Source organism: Aythya ferina, assembly GCF_964211825.1.
Source record: "Aythya ferina genome assembly, chromosome: 5".
Classification (NCBI taxonomy): Eukaryota; Metazoa; Chordata; class Aves; order Anseriformes; family Anatidae; genus Aythya; species Aythya ferina.
The window spans coordinates 3,453,401-3,477,601 of record NC_140301.1 but is presented as its reverse complement, the minus strand read 5'-3'; the positions used below and the strand labels follow the sequence as shown (position 1 = coordinate 3,477,601).

Here is a 24,201-nt window from a genome sequence, read left to right as displayed (position 1 = left end):
AGGCTGGGTGCATGGACCAAGATGCAGTGTTTTGAGGGATCTGAAGTACATTAAAATTGCTTTGGAATATTTGAGTTACCATTATTCAAAAAAAAAAGTACAATTTGAAACTAGAAAACCTTAGGGATTTTTGTTCAAGTCAGATGCTGGAAATATGAATGAAGAAAGACTCGTGTATCTTCATGCACAGGGTAAATTTCAAAGCTAGATGCTTTCTCAGGAGTTTTAGAAAAAAAAATCCTCCAAACTCGATGAAGAGAGCCCAGTTGTTGCAGAAGTATGTGTGTAGCCGTGCTCTCTGACAGGTTAGGGCACCTCCCTCTCTTCCCAGAGGGCATGCCAGCTTTCAGAGAAAAATCTGACCTGAAAGGATCGTCATGAGCCAGTGCTGCTTGCAGAAAGGCGCAGCAGGGCAGGGGCAGCTCTGCTGAGCACGGGGACACTGCGGGGCGGAGAAGGCTCCACGCTTGTCTGCGTTGCTCCATCACATCTCCTGCTCACCCAGTAGGGCACGCTGCTCCCCGAACTGCCTTCAGCAGCAGCGCTGGTGAAAACTGTGGGCTGGCCTCAGGCTTTGGCTAGAGGAGCAGGATACATGTCTGAAGTAGAGGCATATTTTCACTGCTATATGATCTGGCACAGGCAGTCATCTTGATGCAGCTTTCTAAGTCCTCTAGCCGAGCTCAGTGATGCTCTGGCTCCACTGCTCACATCTAGAACATGTCATTCAAACTCTCAGTTCACAGGAGGCTGAGTGCTTAGATCTGCCCTCTAGAATCCACAGGAGTACTCTTCTAGGGTACATGGAGGGGCCCAAGCCTGTGATACTGTTTTATTTCCTTTGAGGCCCCCTACTTTGACACAGCTCTTCTGCTTTTATTCTTAAAGAGCTTATTGTCATCCATCCGATCCAATCTGTACCTCTAGTTGCTGGGATGGACAAAGTGGGACAGGACCTCGCTGCTCCTCCATGTCCACCACACTCATGTCAATAAACATGGTCACCTGTGGCAGTGAGAGCTGATCTTCCCTTTCCTCTCAACACTTTGTCCCCTGCAGTGCTGAAGATTAAGGTTTTTTTCCCCAGCCATGATAACTTCAAGTTTGAGAAAAGAGATGAGACGTTGCTTTGCTCCCCTCTTCTGCATTGTACCTCTGGTTCCCCTCTAACCAGTTCCTGTGTTTTCCTACCTCAACGTGCTTATGGCCCTCTCTCTTCCTTTCTTGTCCTTTCATTTTATATAGCTGACAAATCACAGTCCATAATAAGAGCCCCAGCATGCTAAGTTCTGTGCCAACACCTTGAAAAAGCCATCCCTGTTGCGAACAGCACAACGCTTTTGCTTGGTTGTCCTTACCCTTTTTATCCTACGCGGCAACACATCCCTGCAGCTACCTACCACCTCCCACTCATTAGGATTAAAATCTCTCCTACAGCAAGAACACATTTCAGTTCCATCAGGCATTAAAACCAAGTGCGTTGTTGCAGTCTGTGTCCTTTCTGCAAAGCAACAGAATTTATGACAATGACAACACAAGAGCCGAATGCCAAAGATCTGAGATCACTTCTATTTTGCTTTGCGCTTCTTTAACACACTCCAAATGAAAGGCACTATTTATTACACATTTTTGCTTAATTGATGTTTTCAGATGAGACAATGGCCACTGGAAATGATAACTTTTGGCAAGAAAAAGTCGTATTATTTCCTGATAAGGCCGGATATAATGTGTGTCATTCAGAAGATGAGCAATTTCTTCCATTCAGAGTTTTTCATCTGTTTGCTTGTCATACAAAGTATATGCATTACCTGATTAAATAACTCACGGCCCCATAAATCGTTAAGCATGTGTACAGTACATTATTCAGTGATCTGCAGACTGTTACAATACACTACTTTAAAGCTTTTGCAAAGTTAAAAAACACCGCCACCACAAAAGCTTTGTTCGCCAAACACTGTGCCAGTGACCTTTCTCTCTAGTTTCCATGGCATGTTTGTTCAGTTAAACGTTCAAAACATTTTTAATGCTATATTCAACCCCTGCAAAGTCAAACTGACGCATGACAATCCATCAAAATCAGTCAGATAACAGAAGGCACATTCTGATTCCAGAATTATTGTTGTCTGATTCTAAATGACAAGAAATGAAACAAAAAGAGAACAGAACTTGATTTTCCAAAGCTAAATTAAGCCCAAAGAATGATAAGAGAGAAATTCTTTAGACTGAGATCCTACAGAAATGATATGAAATTTAACAGGATGGGAACATATGCAACAAGACAATTGCATTGTCACACATACAACCTTTGTTCGAATAATAGCATGTAGAGCTATAGCTGAAAGCACATCTGACTAAAGACTCCCCAAAACTGAAATTATGGAATTGTTTTCTGACTATTAATCAAGGATGTGTTTAAGCCATTAGGTCTAAATGTAAACTCTTTCCCCAGGGCCCAACTCAAATCTAAAGATTAAGTATGTAGTGATGAAATGTTTCAATTATCTCCATTCACAGCACTTATTACTAATTAAAATGTATAATTTGGAAAAAAAAAATCAAGTTGTTATACAGCCTGCTTTATGTAAAGGCTTTGTTAGCACTGTTAGTCAGCATAAGTTATTAGTAAAAAATGCAACCCAAAATAGCTACTGACCAGTTAAAAAGAAGTCTTCCAATTTGCTTGAAAGGAATGAAATAGAAGTGTTGCTGTTAAGAAACATCACTGCTGAAGCATTTTGCTAACTCAGATAGGTGAACAGGATGACAACACACCTCTCTTTCTTTCTTTCCCCTCCAATCTCCAGACTGGCATTTTGGTGCGCTGTTGAGTGGAGGGGACAATGCCATCCCAGGCAAGCATTCTGCAGGTCTCACCAGGCTCTTTGGAAGCCTTTGCCTCCCAGAGTCTCAGGTCTCCCAGTCTGATTCATGTCCCCTGGTGGCAGTGAAAAATGGAAGACCACACTCACTCGTGGCCTCAGAAGTAGCAAACAAGTCCATGGAAAACTCTGAAAAACCTTGGCAGAGACTTCGAACCATATTCTGCCTTGATGGATGAACATTTCAAGATTAAAAGCAACTAAAGATATGTGATTTTAGACAATCATGCTGCAATCCTCATGAGGACTTGACACCTATGCAAATGTTCTCCAGTTTAAGTTAGGTTGGAAAGAGCACAGTACAAGAACCTGTCCTTTGATTTCTGAACTTTCTTTTGTGATTCAAGCTGGAAAAAGGAGTTGTGGGGGAAGCAAATTTGAGAGGTGTTACTTTCCAAATAATTTCCCTATAAACTCTAGAAAAAAAAAAAAAAAAAACAGGTTCCACCCACCCCCAGTGATCAACGAATAACCCAACGGCTTATTTGTCACTCCCGACTGCCAGCTCCCTGCCGCCTCTAGGTACATGCCTTCTCACTTGCATTTTTCTCTAACCCAATGGCAAAGTTCAAAGCAGTTTCTCAGCACCATAGAAATTTCACCATTTCATGTTTGTCTGACCTCTGCCTTACAGCACTTCCCACAGCATTTTCTCTCTGCCAACAGCAGCAACGTTAAAGTTCCTCTACTTGCTTCTCCTCCTTCCTCTTCTCCTCCACACCTCTCTCCAGGATCTTGTTCTGCTATAGGGGCTGTAAAGAGCTATCCAGTTATTGGGTCAACACGCTGGGGAAGGAAGGGAAAACAGTCAAACTCACTGATTTGCCTAGTCGAAGATATAAGCTAAGGTGTTTTTCTCAATTCTTTTCTTTAGTAAGAAAGCCTTATCCTGGCAAATGCAGAGCAACAGAACGAGTGCTGTTCGTGCATGAGCATCTTTTAATACACCTAAGTGGCACAACAGCAAGCAAAAGAAAACACAAAAGGAACTCTTGCACTAACTTCACAGAAAACATAGTCAGCTTTTATGAGAAAGCGCTGCCTGTATACATGGATAAGGGCGCCCAGCAGTTGTGCAATAGCAGCAGCCAGTAGCAGAACTGAGAAAGCCGATCAGGATTTGGAAAAGGTACATACACAGTGCTCCTGCACGAGGGCCTGTTCTAATGGCTAGACCTAGCATATTTGTGCACCATAGTGAATTTCCTGTAGGCAATGATCTCCTGCCTGTTGAGACAGACATCAGCTCATTTCTGTGAAGGGCTACCCCAGCAGCTCTTTTTGCAATGGAATTAGCCAATTCCCAAGGCAGGCTGCCATTGCAGCTATTGTTCAGTATCTAATTGCTGCCATGCTTTTACCCATAGGAAAATCTGTTCTGTGCAAAGAACCTTTACACACTTCAACCATGAAAGCCACCATCTAAACCCAGATCCGATTCTAAAAGGAAAATAAAGGAGAATCACATAGAAATGCCCGATTGTCACATTTGTTCCTAAGGCTAAACAAAACTTTTGTTTTCAAAAATCCCTATGTCTGCTACTTCTGAGTTGCAGCAGTTATCCCATGCAATAAAGGAAACACATCATGATAAAAAGTCAGCAGACTGCTCACCTGCTACACACAGAGCTTATCCCTCCGTGTACTTTCAGGCTTACTACTTCTTCTAAAATGATATAACCTGAAAGGCTCTCCTTTCGAATTGAAATTAGAAAGCAGTAGCCCCAAATCATCTATATCTACGTCATCAAGGATGATTATCAGAGCACCTGGATGCCTTTTACAAAATGTAACCCAAATGGAAATCACACAAAACACTCCGTGTCCCTCCCAGCTATTGAGGCAGCTATAGAAGTACCCTGAAAACGGTAGCCAGGATACCGATTGCCAAGTGAAATTCCTGCGCCCGCCGTTAGTGGAAGACTTGAACAAAGAGGTGCATTTAACACAGCTTCCTAAACTTTGCCAGATTCAGGCTCAGACAGATTTCTGGCAGGAGTGCGGCCTGAGCCAGGAGCCTGGCGCTGAGAATGACCTGCCCCCTCGTTCCCACGAGCTCCTCCCTTGGGACAGACGCGGGAGAGGTGAAACCCAGCCATCAGCCGGGGAGCAGAGCGTGGAGCGAGAGCAACCCTCACACCCGGGGCCAGCAACGGCCAGGCTCCTTGTGCTGAACAACAAACATCATGGAAAACCCCGCAGGATTTAAAGAGCGACACCACAAATTGGGGTCTAGGATGCGTTTGGCTCCCACAAGCAGCCTTCCAAGGTCTGCGTAATTTAATAAAGAAGGGTGGCCTCGCAGCACAACTGTGTTATCCTGTCCCGTGGAGCTCTAACAGAGGCACAGTTCTGGTTTACATTTTTGGGAAGATTTCGTAACCTTATACAAAAGGCATTATTGTTGTTTTTTTTTTTCAGCTGCTTGGGACTTTGCCAAGGAAATCAAGTTTCTGCCAGCAGAACGCTGCCCGTTCCTAGTGAGGGAAAGGTGGCACTGGTCCTCAGCCACGGGGCCCCGCTTTGGTGCCGAACCTGCAGATTCGCTGCTAGCTCTCATTGAGGCTGTACAATCATAGCGTTGGCTTACAAGTGCCAGACCTTCTGTGTAAATCAAAACGTGGGAAAACTATGCTTTTCATCTCTTCATCAGTTCCTTAAATCCCTATTTTAATGCAATCCTTGCTCACAAACTGTAAGACCTGCACAAGTAACCTCCTGTATGTTAGTTACATTGAAAAATGATGAAGCTCCAGTTTTATCCTGATTTCATACAACCAATCGAGTTCATGAATTTTCAGCCAAAGATTCAAATAAAATCATCACAAAACAAAAAAGAAGCCCCAAAACAGATGGAAAAAAACACAGTTGCTGCTTGATCCATAGGCAGCACATATCCTGTAACTTGGATGACACATCGCAAGTCCAAGTACATTGCACACAGCTCCTGTAGAGCTGTTTCAGTTTTGCACACACTTGCAAAGAAATGGATGATGCAATCCTAAATTACCTTGCGGGAGTGTGTTAGTTATGCTGATTTTCCACAACTTGTAGCCAATGAAACTCACACCTCCACTACAGCGCAGAACCACATTCTGCTGGGCATTTTCCAGTGATGAATGTTTTAAGAAATCATTAAGAAAAAAAAAGGTATATTTTAATTTTTAATAAATATGCAAAATGGTTAGATACAACACTTTCTAATTTCTGAATAAAACTGCAAAAATGGAAATACTACACCCCAGGCCTTCAACACCAATGGTTATAAGATACGTAATTTCTGAAAACATTATTTTGCAGCGAGTTTTTTCCTTTTTTTTTTTTTTTTTTTTTTTTATTTTGAAGAAAATAAAAGTCTAAATGGATACAGTGAGAAAAATCACAAAAGAAGTTTGCAAACTTCTTGAAGTAGAAACATCTCTTCTCCTGTAAGCAAATTCTGAAATGTTACGTAAAGGTATACAAGACATTCCTTGCTGGCTTTTCAGCTCTGTTTACAGAAGAACAAAAAACAGGAGAATTTGGGTAACATCTTCTAATCCACAGGGCTGACACGAATGCTGCATGATGCAAGTAACGTTTTATTAGACAGTTTGTAAGGATACTCTAGCTTGTCTTGGTCGCCCTAATAAGTGACTGCAGTGCATTACAGCTGTGGGATGGCTGCCTGGGGTGTGCTGTGCCTCCAAGCCCCCTGTTATCTACTGGGACTCTGCCAGGACCACAAAGGTACCGCAAACCCCGACTCTCAGGTGGGACTTCGCTGCCGCAGCTGAGGCACAGCCAGGTGTCACACCCCTGCTGCCCTGGGATTTTGGCACCTCTGGATACACACACCACCGGGAAGGCAGAGCTTCAGGGATCAAGCAGACCTGGTGAATTTGGGCAGTTTGGTAACCATACAGAACTGTCACATCCTTTTCAGTCCATAAACTTCTTATTAAGGACTATCAAAGACAATCTAAGAAACAAACATGGCTAAACAGGTTGGTTTCTCATGCCCAAATTTTCACAAATATTTAAGTTTGCAAAACTGTTAATGTTCTGGCTTATTTTTTTTAAAGGAAAAAAAGGAAACAGTTATTAGCAGCAAAAGAAGCCGTGGGTAACAAAATAAGTTTACACTCCAATTTAGTTTGTGTTCTCTGACAATGCAGGCTACCACAGACACATCTCCAGGGACTAGTACTTTTAAAGGGGTTTAGATTACACGAAACGCATTATGTATGTTAAAATATATATATTTTAAATAATACCATAATGTTTAGCTTAGCTCAGTTCTAATATTTGAGGGGGTGAGCAAAACTTAAAGCATCTAGCTGAAAAAACAGATGCTCCGCACTTCTGCAAAACTATCATCTTTTCACATTAAAATTTATTCTCGTGGTTTCTTCCCAAGGTTTCTAAATTCTGTAAGGTTTTCAATTTTTTACTGCCAAAAGCCCATGAAACTAGAGGTCAGAAATGACATTACTGAGTACAAATGTTTGTGGGATTAATCTTTGGGAAACAATTATTCACTTTCACAAAACTGGAAGACAGACATTTGTTAGAAAGAAAATAAGCTTTTACCAATGAAAAATTTCCAACTGGCATAGCAGAAAACATGACAAAAGATAAGCTAAACTAACTGCTTTGTTTTTTTGCAAAATCTAGATAAACACAATTCGACACAAATTTATCCTGTAGGATCTGCGATTCTCAATTGTAATGCAGCACAAGAAACATCCTGGTAATTGTCAACTTGAGACGCTTCAGCACATTATATGTAAACACACTGAGGTCACATTTACGGCTAATGTAAACCAGCACGAATGTAAAACCACAGTATATCGAATTCAGTGCGTACATAAAACATGAAATAGATGTGCCAACCTACAGCATCTGAAATCTGTTCCTTGAACTTCATGTATATTCCATAAAACGCAGATTATATCCAATTTTCTGTACGATGTCGTACTTTGTACTTTACAAGCAGTGCGCAGCCAGCACTGGCAGGCTGAGATCTCGCTACAGCCGCTGGACCCCATGCGGGCAGGAGCCAAGGCCAGCAGCACTGCGCCATGCCAGAGCCGAGCTGCCTGCTCGTATGCTGTTCTTCAAAACTCCTGTGCTGTATAGGTCTTGGCTGCTGTAATGAAATCCCATCTCACAAACACACACCCGACCTTCTCCCTTCACAAGGATTAACTGCGAGAACTATCCTGCCTAATTTTGCAGCACAATCCCAGCTAACACAGCAGAAACCACTTCCATCCAGGCATCTGCCTTGATATGCCTGCAACCCCCTGCGTGGAGCTGTATGCCATAATCTGATACACGAAGCCAGTGTTTTGAGAAGTAGTAGGAACCAGTCTGCTAGCAAAGGGGGTAAATGAAGGGATAGGCAGAACCTGTCAAACAGCACATGCTCCCCTAGAAGCATATAGAAGACTTCTTATTTACTTGAATAAGATGCAGCAATTCTAGGGAGTTAAAAAGAAAACTCAAATCATCATCTTTAAAAAGACCCACGCCCAATTCTTCACTGTTTGCCTTTTCTCTTTTTCTGAAAATACCACTGAAACTTGAGATGAAACATTTAACTTCAAGTCCTTCGCCTGAAACAAAACTAAGAAAGCCTTGGTGGTCTCTCAGTTCCTCCTGCTGGCATTACATTACTGCCCACACACAGCTGCACGCTCGTTGCAGGAAGGATCAGGGCACCCCTAGAAACTCCGCCACTGTGGGCCCTGCCCCGAGCCCCCCGAGGGACACGCTTCCTTCCCAGGGCTGTGCCAGTACAGGTATGTCTGCTGGACAGCAGGATGCGCACGCCAGAAGAGTTTGGTTTTGTTGCAGCGCAGAATGGGATCAGACCCGAATTCCTGGAAGTTCTGGCAGGTTTGGAAAAGTTTCCCCCAGAAACCACACAAAAAACAACTAAACATTAAGCTGTCATTCCCTAAAAAAGAAAGAAAGGGCAAGCTTGTACCACCATTTCTTTTGATTTTTAATATTCCACATCAAAAGAAAATATTTTGGCATATCTGTTTTACATTTTTCATTCCTGAAATAAAACAGCTGCTTAACACACTAATCACATTCTATTGGGGACAAATTCTGCTTTCGCAGATACCCACGCAATTCTGGTGAAGTTAGTGATGAGAAATGTTAGAAAAATTGGACACACTTCCCAGGATTCTCTTTCTGAGCTGCTTCTCATGTGTTTTCCCAGCCTCAGCTGCTCTTTTTTTTTTTTCCCCCTCTCTTATATAACTCTTTGTCCCAGTTTAAATTCCATTTGCTGCATTTATCAAGACGGTTGTTACCTGTGATGCAAGGCACCACCTGCCTTAGCTTACATATAGTGGCCTTCATGAACTCCTTGCTGCTCGCCTTCTTCTCCAAGCTCATTTGGATTTGGGAAGTAGCACGCAGAAGTTTGGCCAGATCCACGGTACGCGAACCCACCGTGCCTACAGTTCTGTGCCTGTGACTGCTCAATGGTACTTTAACTTACCTGAGATAACAACTCTACTAAATGTGTTTCATTTTTTATCAAACTTGGGCTTTTTTAATATGAAATATAAAACATTGATATTCCTATTACATCCCACAAGGGAAAAGAAACACCATTTGCTATAATCAGGGGAAATGTTTTATTGCCTCAGACATGCATTTATCTCCCTCACAAACAGAAGTCATAAAAAGAACATACAACTGGTTAAATGTTACTTGATGTACCTTAGGTCCCAACTGGTTTGCTTTAGGTCCTGCAGTGTCTTGTGGAATTAAATCCAGGCATGAACACAGGTTAATGCTTTTTCTTTCCTTTTAGCAGAACCCTGTCAGCCTGGCCCACACCCCAAGAGCTTTCACTTCAGACTAACCTGCAAGCAGCACTGTGGGTCTCTCCTTTACTTCTCCTTCCCAACGCTCCACCGATTCACCACTGACTAATTAATTATAAACCTCTGTTCTTAAAGCTCTTATATAAATCGCTGTCCTTGTTGCCTTCCCGCAGATCTATTCAGTGATCACACTCTTACTTAAATCATATAAGAAAGCCTGGTCTGTCCCTTTCATCTGAAAGGCTGTTAAGGAGGCCCAAATTCTAAAGCTTTTTGTAATGAACTGTTCTTTCTTGAAGACAGTTTACCATCAAGCTTCCTTCCAGGTCTCATGAAGGGCTACACTGCACAAGCCTCGCTGGCAGTTGTCAGAAGAGAAGGCAAGTCCTTTCCTGAATGGAAAGAAGAATAGACTCGTCTTTTTGCTTTCTCCGTTGTACTATCAAGGCACAACTGGAGCTCCTACAGCAATAGGTATTTTCCTTTGCTCAGGTTCATTGTTGGAAGCTCACTGGTATTCTAAGTTCCTAATTCTAAACCCACTTCTCTCTTTTTTAAAGCCGGCACGTTATTTGTGTCTAAAGGACCTTCTTTGTAAAGGCTGCCATTTTTGGAAACTCAATTCTACTTTCTTCCAGGGCCTTCTGTCTTCCTCTCCTCCTCCTCTCCACAGCAATGATCTCTTAAAAAATTCTCTCATGTGTGCTGCTATTCAAAAATAAAATCAGGTATTTGATCTTTTCTGTCAAGACTTCCATCTCATTCTCTGTTTCCCTGTATTGTGCCACACGTTCCACGGTGTGTCACACGGTTAGCTGAACAGCCACTGTTCAACAGCATATAGTGAACATACCAGGACAAATCAACATATTCAACACAATGCCTCATTCTGAAATCTGACATGAAACATAAGCAATTTGTGAACCAGAATACTTCCAAAGCTTTTCAAATCTAACTTGAAATTCCATACTGAAAAAGACAGGATGACATTGTAATGACAAAGCTAAAATTTATGAATGTAAAACTAAAAACAAACAAACAAACAAACAACAAACAACAACAACCCAAAAAAAAAAACCTTCTACAACAGCCATTGTTTATCAGCCAGGAAATGTAGATTTTCAAGTCTCAGATTTTAGTTTGTCCTCTGTTATGCCAAAGACTGCTTTTAGAGCCTTAAACATAGACATTGTCGCTTGTCGCTTTGAAGCAAAAGGTTCACATGCTCTTCAGCTAAAATACATGCTGTCCCGAGTTTTTCATGCTCAAGGTCCATGACTCAAACTCTACTGCAGCTCATCTAATATCCAGGCTTGAACAATATAAGCTCTAGCTCATGAAGAGCTGTTCCAGTAAGTGTGATTGATGGACAACGTAAGACAATTTTCATCTTGATCTCAGAATCCAAGAAAGCAAGTTTGCATGCAAGTATTGCTTAGAATATATGATGCAATAAATTGTTCTTGTCTTAGCTGACAAAAATAAATGATTTGTGTATCACTGTTTTTTAAATGATCTTCCCAAGATGGGGTGCTTTTTTGTTGTTGTTTTGGGAGATTTTTTTTAAAAGGAGAAATTTACCTGAAATTTTGGAGGGCAGTGAATAATAAATGTACCAGGCTCTGCTCAGATGCACCTGAGCATTCTGGATTTCCAACTGCAAACCCATGCAACAGATTTATGAATTCCCTACTGCACTTTTGTCATTGCTATACCTTCAGGCCTATGACATTTTGGATGCACGGGAATGCCAATTCTGCAAAAATTCACACAGCTTATTCACACAACAATAACAGTTGACATTTTCAGCAACATGCGATCAGGTTTAACTGTGACTTAAGGTTGAAAGTCAGCAAATCCTCAAACTTCATTCCTTTCTTCTTTTTGTCCCTCTTTCTTGATGTTAGGCTATTTTTGTTTTATTGGTAGATCTGTATTAACTTTGGATATCTGGACCCAAGCACATCCCTACCAATCAGCTACCAAAACACTACTAGAGGCTTATGCATGAGCTTTGGATCAGATTTCTACATCTCCAGTTCCAAAGAGAATTCATGAAGGAAATCTGAATGAAACAAATTCAGTCTAAAGAAACAGCTCAGAAAATAAATTAATTCTTTTATATTTTTAAGCATCACTCATCTCTCTTCAACTATGTAAGACTTTGGCCTGTAAAAAGCATCTAAGCATGCCCTCTACAAAGTACTTTTTGCCATTCACACTCAGGTGTTTGTAAAATCTAACCTCTAGTCATCTGTCACCATTTTGCAACAACTCCTGTTACAGGGGAGCACTGAGAACATTTAAGTTGCCTACTGGAATTCTGACACCTCATGAGCATTTAACATGTCATTTGAAGAACACTAAAATGCACTTGCAGAAATACACTGAGAGTTTAAGGCAGTGGGGAAGTAGAAAAGATACAAACAAGTTATTTCCTACCTCTGGCTCTGAAAATTCTACTTCTGGGAAGTACACTTTAAAAGAATAGCTACAGCTTCTCTCCCCTGCCCTCCCAATTAGGAGAATGAACAAGATTTCATGGCTCTATAGCATGCTTTCTGGGCTTGCTATGTACTACCCCCATTAGTTGTTTGCTGGGGGAAATAAAATTAGAAATGTTTTATTATGATTTCCAAATTATTGTGTAACAAATGCTTCAATAATCCTTACAATGCAAAAAAAAAAAAAAAAAAAAAAAAAAGTCTGTTTTGCCCAACAAGCAACTGACAGCTTTCTAATGCAGTTACATTAAAGTGCTTTCCTGAGCGTGCGAGGCACTTTTTAACTAGCTCCTTGGGGCATTGTTAGATATCATTGCTTACAGCCACTGAGAGAGCCACTGTGCTGTAATAGCACTTCCCACTTTCTCCTGATCAGTCAAATACAAGAGGTGACTTTAAACACAAGAAAAAGCCTCAGCAGCCAAGGATACCAGACATGAGACTGTCTCTTTACATACAGTGGGGAGCCCAGAATGAAAACACGGCCTTCTGGAAAGAGACTGCTTTCAGAGCACTAGAAGGAAATAAGGAACAGCTTCTATGGGTGCCTCTTCTTAGGTTAGTCATTTGCATGTGTGCGGAGCCCATTTTGAAAGGGGAAAATAGTAGTTTCTTATTTTCTGCATAAAACATACAGTAGTCTACTAAATGAGTAAACTGGAAGCAAGTCTCAAAGTCATCTTCACTGGAGGAATGAACACATTTAATCTAAGCATGAAAAATTAGGAATTAGAGAGGAAAGAGAATGTATATTTTTGAAGTAAAGAGATTACTAAAATACTTTATTAGATAGTTATTTAAGAAGCTAACTGTCAAAAATTCTACAGCCCTTCCAAGTCAGACTTTGTGGAGATCAGATTCAGAAGGTATTAAGTTACCATCTACAGTAAAAGGCACACAAACTGTTCTTGTTGAATAAATCCTTGATAGCTATCAAAAATTGCATCCAAAGTTCAGAAGCTTCTTTGCAACAAATCATCAGCTCAGCGCTGTTAGCTGTTATTGCCCAGTATGCTGTGAGACTGCTAATAAAGCAAACATGAAATCTCAACCAGTGGGGCTATCTTCAGGTCAGATGCAACACTGCTTGCTAGACCCAGGTAAGACATAAGACTAACCAAACCCAGCCAAAAGCATTCCAAAGCATTATTTCAGAAAAGGAGTGTAGGGGTTCACTCTCCTTATCCCTCTTTAGCAGATCCTGAAGTTTCCCATCCTGGCCTGTTCCCACCTGTTGCCAGGAATCTGCAGACGAAGCCTGGGCAACCTCTCCACAAGTGCCCTTTGATACCCAAGTCTGAAGGCCTCCTGCCAGTAACACAAGGGATGTTGTCAACACTAGTTCTGTATGCAGGGTTTTGCTGTTGTTTTTTCTTTAATTCCTCAACGTCAGAATAATTGACCTATACTGGACAAAGCTACGAAGATGAATATGAACTCTTCCCCAGCATTCAGCCCTCATAAAAATACAGGACGAGAGAAGGTATTCCAGATACCAGCTACAGCAGCGCATGGTAGCACAAAAGCAAAATATTAGTCAGTTTTGGAGAACGAGACTGATATGATTACAATGCAATTGAGTTTTCCACAATGGAGATAGATGACCATTTACTTTCTTCATTTATCCACCCACATCTGCACTTTTACATTTCAAGAAGTTGAAACTCTTGCATCACCCCATTTATCTAAGGGATCAAAGGAAACAGACAACCCACATGGAAAAAACCATGGCCCTGGGATATATGTTGAGCAGTTTTTCAGTAAATCTTATTTATTTCCTCTGAGTCTTCAATATCTAAAGCTTTTATGCATTCATTATCAGCAACATGTCGAGTAGTGTGATAACTTGACAAGGTTCTATTGAAGCAGCTTAGTGGGACATACAGTACTTATGCTGCCTGATAAGAAAACATTCAGAAAGGTCACATCCTCTGTTGTATTCCCTATCTCTCTGGGCAGCAGCAGTTAAGGTTGTTTTGAAAACTGAAGTTTCAAGGTATTCCTGGTAAAAGTGAGTGAAATGCAGTTTGGTTGCATTAGCAATAGTAACTGATAGTGTGCTATTTATAACACTTCCTCAAAACTAAATATTAAAACAAAAATCCTTGCCAGAAAGTTAACCAAGGACAAGGAAATGGGTGGCTGGCCAGCTCAGCGTAACCGTTAGCTCCCGGCTGTAATCCCACTGACTCCTGGAAGAGGAGATGGGTCCCACATTGCCTACTCACCTAACAGGTCAGATACAGTTTAGACTAACGTGGACCAAAACAGGCATCCTGACTGGGCTACCTTATACAGACAGCAAGGAAGAACACTATTCTGGAAGTTTTGTGATGTTTGAGGCCCACAGAGCTCGTTCTGTGCCACTCACTTTGCAGGAAGCAGCCAGAAGCCAGGAAAGGGTACCTGCTTGGATTTCACTGAAATCCAGAGACCTTCTACTGCCTGAGCACATAGCAACTGGGGCCAGCCCAGGGCAAAGATGACAAGCAGCAATGCTCAAGTCCTTCATGCACCTCAGAACTGGTGGTTTACAAAAAGCCGCTCTGCAGCCATCCTTGCCGTACTTTCTCCCTTCTTACCTGCGGTTCCTGCGACTGCAAGGCAAGCCTGGCCAAACCAAAGAAATCCTTGCTACTTGGGTAAATAGCCCAGCTACCTCTGTTATGATAACACCACCAGTTAAAATAAGCCGCTCAGACCTATTGCTCTCCTGTGAGTGCATACTCTATATATGATGTATGATATTGCCAAGAATGTACTTATATGTGCGTAGCTTAGAGCACATATGCTTAGTCACAAAATCATCATATGTAGATCCACTATAAATATTAAAAAGAACTTCAAAAGACACTTTCGTTAGCTTGCAGTTTCCAGCTACCTATGTTTTCCAACACGTCACACTGCTTATTTCATTGAACAACTTGAGCTGATTAGGTCATCTACATGGTCACCTCCCTCAGTCATTTATTTTACCTCATGCATGCAGAACTCCTTTGAGTGACTTTTACATGCAGAAAATTATAAATGTCATTATTGGACATTAGTAGATAAAATGTTTCCTTTTGATGAGCTTAACTAAAAACAATGGTCCGACCATCAATCCGGATGCCACCAGCAAAATAGTAAAGTCAGTAATAGGAGCAGGGGAAAAAAAAAAAAATCAACATTATTAGACAAATTAGAGAACCAACATTTACATGAACACCTGCTCATACTTAAACATTTTGAAAGACAATCAGTTTAAATGCTGGTAGGTAGCACAACTCAGTTTGTTACAGCTCAAATACACTTGTTTTTCAAACCCTTGCTCAGAATGCTGCTGGGATCAGAATCAGCAGATCAAGGAGCTGCTGTCAACTGCTCTGCCCAAGGGAGGACTTTTCTTGTGATGTGAGGAGGGGCTGCACATGAAAAAGTGAGAGGAGCAGAGGGGTGAGTACTCATAATGACCATTTCTCCAATTCTGACTGAAAAAAATCAGCCGTACCATTGATTCTTGGTATATTTTCGTTAAGTCTCACTTAACGACAAAGGCCTAATAATTCCTCCAGCTGACAACTCTCATACATAAAACTAAAGTTGACTCCCTAATTCAGTCAGCGAATAGCAGCAGATGCAGGCTGGAGGATGAAACACTTATGGCCCTTAACTTGTGATGTCAAGCCCTCTGTGGCCACCACGTATGAGAAGTTAATCAGAGGCACCATCTCAGGTGCCATGGCAGGCTTCTGCTGGCACTCAGGAGCTGCTAGACACCAAGGCACAGCTCCACATGAGGTGTAACTGAAGACAGAGTGCCACTGTGCACAGCAGGGGTAGAGGAGCCCGTAGGAGAATTCTCCTGTATCTTAGTGGCAAATAATGATTTTATCAGATCAGAAGGCAAAGTCTAGCTCAAGGTAAAGCTGATATCATGCTTCTTTTGAAGATAAAAGGAAAGGAAACTGGCTTTGTCTTTGTACCTGTCTCTTTACAGCATCTCAACAGCATGCCTAGGACTTTAAGAATAGGCAGATTCTTGACCTGAAATCTTGTGCTAAGACTTGCTTCAGGTTAAGACTTAAATTCTTTGGCTTTTTAGAAACTTCATCTATGGTCTTGTTATGCCCTCCCCCCCTTTTTTTTTTTTTTGAATAGAAGTTAGTAATAGGCAATTAAGATCCTTATAGCAAGGGTGTTACAAGCATAGACATGGTTCTAATTCAATTATCAATGGCCTCTGCATGTTGCAGTATTCATATTGGGGGAAATAAAAAAAAATAAAAATAAAAAACCACAGGTAAACTACCCTTTCATTGATAACATAATTTTATTATCTGCAAAATGTCTGTACACAACCAAAGACTTATTTTAGCCTTTAGTGTCTGAGCAGCTATTTCCGCAGGACACATACTTATTTATCCAGTATTCTCTCTCTTGCTTAGCAAGATGCTGACTTGCTTCAAACCTTTCCTAGGGGAAAAAAAAAAAGGAGGGGTCAGAGACCAATGTCCTAACTTGTACTACTAAGATGTTAATTTGGGATTGAAACTGTTAATAAACCATATCAAAGACAGTTTTAATCACACGAGAAAGTCTAATTAAATTAAAAGGTTTTCACAGGGAGTGTTTTTGACCTGTTTGTTCAAAGTTAAGACCAGCGATTGAAGTTTCACTGCAGGGATTCCAGGATGTGAAAGCTTCAGGATTCCCCTCCAGCCACCTTTGATTCTTATGAGATTCCCTGCCTTGTGCAAAAACATCATAGAGGGAGATCCCCAACCTCCTGGCCTTAACGCATCTTTAGTGTGAAGCTGCTCTGCTGCCTAGTTCACAAAAGCAGCCTAGAGCAGAAGGTGCAGGGCGCAGGAACAGGCAGCTCCAGCCACAGACAGAGGCTGCTAGGACCTTTGTGACTTCTGTGTGTGCTGGGAGATGCTAGCTGTCAGCTCATGCTCCTGTTGTGGTGCAGAAAACTCCCAGAGAGGAATTACAATTTGCTGCGCTTAGAGACAAAAAAAGTATCAGCTTTTGCATCACAAGCTGCTCTCCTCCTCCTCCAGAGCGTTTCCCATTTGGAGCAATGATCCTTAACACTCCTTCCCAGTCGCAGGTCCTCAGACTGACTGCTGACACTTGGTGTAGTTCATCAGCAACCTCTCCCAGACCCCAGCAAGCCAGAGAGCACAGCTCTGACTAGTAAAGGCCACTCAGCAAGGGAGGATCTCTCACATACCTGCCCTTCCCTGCAATTCTTTTTGTGCATCTCAGCTCACCCACGCACCAGAACGAAAGATACTTTTTTTTTTTTAAAAGCATCTTTACACAATTATTTAACGTTCAGAGATGTATTTGTTCACAGCTACAAGACAATTCTTTTAGAGACATTAAATTCTCCATTAGTTGACCTAGTGGACCATAGCTTCTTTGAGGTGCTCTAAACTGGGAATGACAAGGGAGGGAGCTGACGGCCAAACTGATGATCAAATGAGGAAGAAGAGGACAGGGACGGCAAGCAAAGCGTGTGGAGTGCTGTGGAGAGGAGGGACCTTGCAACCAACAAAACAGGGGTGATAGGGGCCTGTGTCACATAAACAAGGAAGGAGAGGGCAGCATTATGGGGGAAGCTGTCACTTTCACTTGGAAATCAGTTCCTGAGCAGAGTTCTCAGAAGGTGTAAATCAGCCCTGCTTCACTCATCCCTGCGTTTTCACTGTCCCTGATGTAAAAGTTTCAGAAACCCTAAAGCTCAGTCAGCCACCTTCTTCAGAGTTACAGCTCCTTCTCTGAAGCACAGCTGTCAGTGTGCTTGGACAGCAACTAGCACACCCGGGCTATGACCCTGATCAGCTAGGATGCCTACGACATTAGAAACAAGAACTGCTAGATGGCAGGGGAAATAACATTATTCCATCTAAGCTTAGGAATGATTTAGCCTGCTAGAAATTAATTCAAATATGGAATTCTTAAACAGAGTGGGGTCTCTCCATGACTACCATCAGGCAATGTAGTCACACATGCACTGTAAAGCATGTTTTATGTAATATCAGTCCAGCCAGAGAAACAAAAGAGCCCCAGGACAGAGCTAGGTAGTGAGGAGAGCACCATCCGAGTCCCTGTGCAAAAAAAGATGGAGCAGTAAAGCAAGCCTCACTCATTCTTGGAGATAGGCTCATACAGATAGGTGCAAGCAGGGGCCCTTTAATGTGCATTTCTGTGTGTATTTGAGCTTTTGTAGGGTGTACCTCAAGGAATACAAAACATGAAGTTTTCTGAACACGTGAATTAAGAACCCCAGGGAGCAGTAGCAATATCGATTCGACACAGTATGCTGTTCAGTACAGGAGATACTCATCAAGGGTAGCTGCTTTCAAATGTGCCTGAAACCCCAGGGTAGGGCCTTTCATCACCTATTAGCAAAGCTGGTAGTGCTCAAACAATTGACTCATTCATTTAAAAGTGACTTTAAAATATTTAATTATGACAAACATGGAAGGGGCTGAACACCTTCATCTTGACTGACTGCAATGCAGGCCCTGGAAGATGCTGTTTGATAGAATCAGGTCAATCCTCAGTTCATAAAAAACAGAACAGCCAAAAGATTTTTTTGTTTGTTTTGGAGTCAGTAAAGGCTGTTGCATTTTGAGTAAGAAGAAAAGGTTTCTTTTTTTGTCTGTTTCTAACGCAAGAACTGAATTAGACACAAAGTCTTCAGACGAATTAAAATAAATGAGTCTAGCTCAACCTTATCAGACCTATGTTATAAATCAGTCTGCTCCTCCTTTTCAGAAACTAAGGAAATGATTTCTGATGAATGGTCTTGAGTTTGATAGATTTCTGATAGCATGCAACTGTCAGGCCATTTTAAGTGTATGTTTCTACACATCTTTCTTGGGGAGGAACAGTGAAACAAGTGTGTGGTGGAAACCTGAAGAAAGGAAGGCTTATGATGGGCTGAATGGAGGAAATAAGGCAAATTATTTGAATTTCTATCTTTAAACCATCTTTCAACAGGACCATGCTAATGTTGCATGTTTACATTATTCAGAAATATACAGACACAAGGTGTTCACTTGAAAAACTGTTTGGGAACCTTATGCAGAAAACTTCATTTAAAAACCGTTCATAAGAAATTACAAGCATGTGAAAACAGAAGCTTGGCAGCATAGCCACAGAAAACCTCAACCCCAGCATTCATTTTCTGGAGAAGTCAAAATATCAGACTTAATTCCATGCACTCCTGACACATTGCACAAAAATCTGTATGTCTTTGAAAGAATAATCACCATTTACATGAAAGACTCCCTCTGCAGTAGTTATTGCAGAAGTCAGTATAAAGATAGGATTGCTAGATTCCTCCTGAAACCTTCCAAGAAAAGATGTGGAAAGCACACTGTTGTAGTCATATGAATCTTCATGATCCACACCAACGGGAAATCACAGTTAATTTTCAAGCAAAATCCTGTAAGGATTCCATACAATTACTAAACGAGACCGAGTGCCCAGTCTACTTTTAAAAATTGAATTAGATAAGCCAAAAAGCAGTAAGAAAAATTCCTTCTAGGCTTCCATATCTCCTCACATGTGGATTGATAGACCATTCATGAGTCCAACCCTGTGTGATAGCAAGGATCTGAGCAGTCTACATTATTACTGTTCTGTAGTTCATTTAATGCTGCAACTATAGCTCATTTAATGCTGTGCTGGCTTCTCTTGCATTTTCCTCATATAAAAGTTAAGTATCCACTACAAAAATGAATCATCTAAACTCCAGGTAAAAGCTATCACAGTATGAAAGTAGAGATCATGCTGTGAAAATGATATCAAATGTTATATAAAAAGAGCTATCCTATTGAAAGTGTTTGTGGTTTGTAGTTTACCTCCTGTTAGTGGCTCTCTCTGTATTGATTTCAAAAACCTGTTCAGAAAGCTAAACTCAGAATTTTTGTAAAAGTATTTGAAGTGCAGCCCATTAGCATCTTTTTGTAAGAAGAAAAACAATATATATTAAACACATGTACGCACAAACTACATTAGAAGAACATTAAGGTTGCAAAGCAAAGCTCTTGGAAGTTTTAAGATGCCATAATTAAGATCCAGTCTTAATTCAGCCCCCACCCTCTGCATGTTCATTACGATACGTTGCTGGACCGCACCACCTCCTCCCCCAGGTAATCCCAATACCATTCATCCCAAACTAATATTCCAGACCTGGCCTAAGCAGTGAAGGAGATTGCCTGCCCACCCCATCTCCATTTCCTCTTTGCAGAGACCAGGAAATACAAGGTAAGCAAGGCAAGGAACTAAACTGGGGTGAACAGTCACAAGATTAACCCTAATCTGCAAGGGCAGAACTCAAGAGTCGGTCTTCAACATTGGTTCCCATGAAAACTCAGGCAAGTTGGTTGCATTAACCATAGTCATTACTGGTAGCATCTTCACTTTGCGTCCTGAGAAAGAACACCCAAGAAAGAGCTCCAGATCTCAGAAGACTGCACTTACCAGCTGCAGCCTAGAGTCAGGTTGCAGCTCTGCACGTGCTGCGAGACTTGCACCATGGTGAACTGGGAAAGCATCAGGCTGCTGCTACCTCAGATTCAAACATTCCCATTTCCCACATGTGGGAACAGAAGAGCCTTACTGCTCACCTCAGAGCAAGTGTGTTTTGAAAATAAGTGTTACTGTTTGCAAAGCAGGTAGCAATGAAGAATGCACAAGGAAATTAGTGATTTGATGCTCAGTCTCAAGCAGCATACAGTAAAGCAAGCCTGGGACTACCCGGGCCACAGTTAGAATAAAAACAACTTAAAGCTCTGCTCATTCAGCAAATACCTTCCACTTAGTGCACAGAACGATGCAGGGGTCCACAGGAAAAAGCAGTGTGTGACCATGTAATTAGAGACAGTATCAAAATGTATACACACAAGGGGGCCCAATTAAGGCTTCACGGACAGCCTTTTTTATTATTTTAACTTTTGAGTGCTTGGTTATACTGTAATGTTCATGTTTTTGTACCCTTCAATCTGTAATTTGACAGATTGTTAAAAGATACAAAATGGGAGAGAAAAGGAAAGCCAGGAAAGATGCACTATACGGAACATCACTGACAGACCAGGAGCACCGGGTACCACAAATCTGGGCTTTCCTTCTCAGGCCTAGAGAAGGATCAGCTTTGGTCCCCACCTGACACTTGCCATCACAAGTGCTTCTCTCAAGTTCTTTCCTACTCACAGTCCCTGTCCTACACCAATCTCTTTGCACATGCAACCCTGACTCTACCAGTCCTCCCAGTGCAGGTTCCCCACCTTTTTTTTTTTCTGCTTCCTGCCCCAACCCATATCCACACTGATTCCTAGGTGCCAGTCCCAGCCTAGTCCTCTTACAGCTCCTCAGCTCTACATTTAAGTAGATTTTCCTCTCCTTCTCAGGCTGGGTGACAGTAAAGAGAGCCCCACAGCCCAGAGCACCTCCTTGCCATCTTGTGCTGCTCTCAGAGCACAGAGCTGAGTGCCCAGCCCCAGCACCCCCAGAAGCATGCTGCACCATGCCGGGTGGGCACGTGCCTCAGCTTCCTACACTTGATTTCACAATAGCCTGAAAATCTGAGATAAGTAATCCTCAGTGAGATTTGCTCAACCCCTGCAATGCTGTGCTCTGAGCGTGCTGTACAGACAATAATTTCAAGGAATTTAGCTAGTACCAACTCCACTGATCGAGTTAAAAAAAAAAAAAAAAATTCCAGTCTTCTCCCTAATGGATTTTCACTGGGCTAGCAAAAGACAATGATCCCACAGAGTTTTTAGACTGAGCTTAAAGACCAGAGTGATAGAGCTTATCAAACAGTTACAAGAACACACAAAATGTATTTAGCCTTCTTTTTTTTTCCTGGAAAAAATAAAATACTTTCCCCCCTTCTAAATTTTCAAACAGACAGAAGTAGATGATGCAGGCATCCAGAGTAGAAAGTTTCAGCAAAGATAATGCTGAAATTATTTCAGGAAAATGATAGAAATCTAAGGAACTGCAGGTGACATTTTAAAACGGGTCATTTAGAACCAACACTAAGCATTATACTATTGGCTTTTGTTAATTCTATCTATAAAATGGAAAAAAAAAAAAAAAAAGCAGACCTAAGTACAAACAAATTAACACCTAAACTAGGCACTAAGAACCCCTGCCTGGCCCACCTCAGGCCAGGCCTGAGACTCTCCACCTCCTTTCAGTATGGAGGTGGAAGTCCAAGCACTTCTTTGGCTTGCACAGGAAGATATCTTTGGGTTTCTCAGCAGCGAAGAACACCACACCAGAGCAGTCAGCAGATCAACAGTAAAGAGCAGAGCCCTGGCAGAAGCCCCTTGTGGTCTCCCAGCACAGAAAGGGCTGGCGCTGTGAGAAGCCGGCAGGCAGCCAGCAGCAGGCCCAACATGGCTGCATGGTGCACAGAGAATCCACTTGTACAGCTGCTGGTGTATGCTGTGGTGACAGGACACCATAATTAACAGTAGTGATTAATATAAGGATCTAAATCAAATGAACAACTCCTTCTATGAGGAAACAGACCTTATGTTTCCAAACAATCAGCTAAAAACACTGATGTGGTCTTCACACAATTGAAGAGACAAGGACGTGGCAGCTAAAGACTAGGAATTTTCTGTATGTCACACACATTCCCCTTCACTTCTACCATCTGTCTCCAAGACTTGTGTGTGCCTTTTCCCAGTGTATCCACTCCTCCATCCCTCCTACCCAGCAAGGTCCTGTAACTAGCCACCAACATGGTTACACAAACAGACCTTGGAGCTGTAACTCCCCTTTACCTTCCTGCCTTACACTACGGCAGAGCCAAGCACTTAAATGCAACACAAAAGGTTATTCACTTTACTACAATAACTTACAGAGCCTCCATGGAGCCCAAATATTTTATACATCCAACAGCATTCTGAACCTTTTTGTTCATCTGTCTTCCAGGCCAACAAGAACGGCATAGATCCAGTATCAATGCATTACAGAGGGCAATAACACACCCTTCTCTGCCACTTTCAACACAGAAAGCACAATCATCCAAGCCCATTGTCAAGCCAAGAGATCCAGCATGGCTGAAAATCAGCCCTGGTAACAACAGGGTGAAACAACCTGGAAGCTGTCCCCAAATCCAGCTGTTGCAAGAGCAGAATGTTCTTCTAACAGCAGCATAGAGCTTTCTTCACTTTGCTACCTGCACAGCCAGTGGACCAAAGGGCTTTACTTCAAAAATGGTGCTTGTTTCTGTTCACGATGCATTCAGCAGTTTCTTGCAACGTCCTTCACAATGGCTACATCTCAGAGCTATCTTGAAAATTGCACTGTTGCAGAAAACATTATCTGTCACATGCCATTTCTGAGGGTCAGCATGCTTCAGCAGGTCTACGCTCATCTACTGATTCCATACTATATGATACCTCATGCCTTTCCCTATATGCCAAAGATCTATTGAACTTGGACCTACTCTCTCCATGACCTTCCCTGAAGTCATGCTAAAAGCGTCTCTTACCAGTGAGGTGTGCAGGTAGAGCACTGTAACAGGTAGGGTCTGTTGCAACGCTGAAGGCTCTCTCTTGCCCAGAATAGGCATGGAAAAGCTACGTATTTATTGTATTTACAGAGAAGTGGGGTATTAGTGGAAACTGCATTTATCTAGTTGAGGGGATGGGAAAGAAGAAAAGCCTTAATTTCATGTATTTTGAGGACCTTTAGAAACATCTCATTCAGATTAATTGAAAAGAAGAGTAATAGGCAAAGAGATGCGTAGGCCTGGTTCAAAGCGCCAAGAAGTCAATCAGCAATGCGAATACATCACACAGCTACCACAACACCGGAGATTGTGATCATCACTTCTTCTCAGGAAGAAGTTAAAGGAACATCTCCATCTACCACAGTCAGAAGGAAGAATAGGCTCAGCTCTTACATATCTCAGTGTTAAGGATGAAATTAAACTGGTCTATTTCATTAGAAACTCAGTTCTTT

General features: G+C 41.9%; 1 protein-coding gene across 14 annotated transcripts in view; it reads right to left on the bottom strand.

Annotated features, from left to right (window-relative positions):
- Nucleotides 1-24,201, bottom strand: part of LOC311437857 (uncharacterized protein) — a 197,778-nt gene that overhangs the window by 146,524 nt on the left and 27,053 nt on the right. For 2 of the 14 annotated variants that reach the window (XR_014693757.1, XR_014693758.1), the window contains one exon: nucleotides 16,510-16,671. The exons of the other annotated variants lie outside the window; for them this stretch is intronic. The gene's annotated coding sequence lies outside the window, so the exon portion shown is untranslated. Of the gene's footprint in view, nucleotides 1-16,509; nucleotides 16,672-24,201 lie in introns of those variants that run through there. 14 annotated transcript variants of the gene reach the window in all.